This window comes from Diuraphis noxia, unplaced genomic scaffold, assembly GCF_037042655.1.
Source record: "Diuraphis noxia isolate RWA-SAM2 unplaced genomic scaffold, SU_Dnox_SAM2 contig0003, whole genome shotgun sequence".
In the NCBI taxonomy this organism is placed as follows: domain Eukaryota; kingdom Metazoa; phylum Arthropoda; class Insecta; order Hemiptera; family Aphididae; genus Diuraphis; species Diuraphis noxia.
In genome coordinates, this window is record NW_028301713.1 from 310,887 (window position 1) to 312,404 (window position 1,518).

The 1,518-nt window shown below is 34.7% G+C and overlaps 1 pseudogene; it reads right to left on the minus strand.

Moving 5' to 3' along the window:
• Nucleotides 1–574: 574 nt before the first annotated feature.
• Nucleotides 575–1,020, minus strand: LOC149056501 (uncharacterized; annotated as a pseudogene).
• Nucleotides 1,021–1,518: the final 498 nt, after the last annotated feature.

Sequence of the window (1,518 nt, forward strand, 5' to 3'; positions counted from 1 at the left end):
ATTGTAGCCCGCTATGCTTTGGCATAGTAACAAAGTATCTTGCGGTGTGCAACCGACGAAATTTCAACAAACCCAGGTGACTTTACCATTTCCATTCTAGCTTTTTTTGCCCTAGCAGCTGATACGGTGTTGGCGGTCGAAACACGTTTACCGTTAGCTCCCGTAGTTGTATAAGAATCTTTAAAAATAAAAAAACCTAATATCAATATCTAATAAAATAAATTTAATGGAGAATCTATTAAAAATCTAGTCAACCCGTGACTGAAAAAATAAAATCTAAACAACTTATAAAATAATATCTGTCTTTTAAAATTTAAAATCTATTTATCCCACATTGAATAAAAATAATTTAATGTCATGAAGTTTAAAAATCTAAAGATATAGATATAATATATAATATATACATCTTAAAAAGATCTAAGTAATTGATAAATATTGAGTGTTGTACGGTGATTTGATGTTTGTATTTTTAAAAATCTATTTAACTTATAATACTTGTTGGTATATCTTTTAAAATGTAACTAAAATCAACGGGTCTTTTAAAAATCTAATAAATTCTAATAAATAAAATAAACTAACCTGTATCCTCAAATTCGTCCATGGCTTGCATACACATATCGTCTTCGGTTAACATGCTCGAACCACCGGCCGGGACATCGGTCACAAATATCTGTGGCGCGATCAGAATATCCCCCTGTGGAGCGGTACGAGGCGCGAACTGAATCACGCTTGTTCATGCTGGCTGTTCAATGATCCGCGTAGCCGGTCTCAAATGAGCCGGAACGTTTACGATACCTTAGGAAAAAATAATAAATTAATATTATATAAGATAGAAATAAAACTTAATATATTTTTGCACATACCATGAGCGTTCTTCAGATGCTTATTGAGGTTGGTCTTGTACGAGAATGTTGAAGGGCAATCGGTACATGGAAAACGCATGCCTATATGCGTTTTTTCATGTCTAATCAAATTACGTTTCACGGTGAAAACCGACGGGCACTGTTCGCATTTAAACATATTTAAAATGATTAAGGTAAAAACAAACGGAGAAAAAAATATAATGTTTAAAACACTTGTAAACACTGAGAAATACAGAATGTAAATAAATGGGTAAAGACTAAGAAAACACGGAGCGCAGAGTGTACGTAAAAGTATGGGTGTCTAGAACAGACTGACTCTGTCTCGGCAGATGACAGAGTTACTGACCACCGATAATGGAAAATTTGGTGTGGGTAATATTTTAAGCCAGGACTTGTTAAAATATTAATTGGGTATTTACAATGATAAATGTGTACAATAATATAGATGTGTGGATTTAGAAACCATTGAATTGGACGATAATTCCAGGAATTGACCTGCGTGTGTTGACAACAGCACGACTAGAGACCTGCCGTCGCAGGTCGCTCCGCTAACAATAGAAGATGTTTACCATCTAGCGGCGTCTTGTGTACGTGATGGAAACAAAGGATCTTTAACTGATATATCTCTCGCTCTAAGAAGCCGTATAAAAATAGT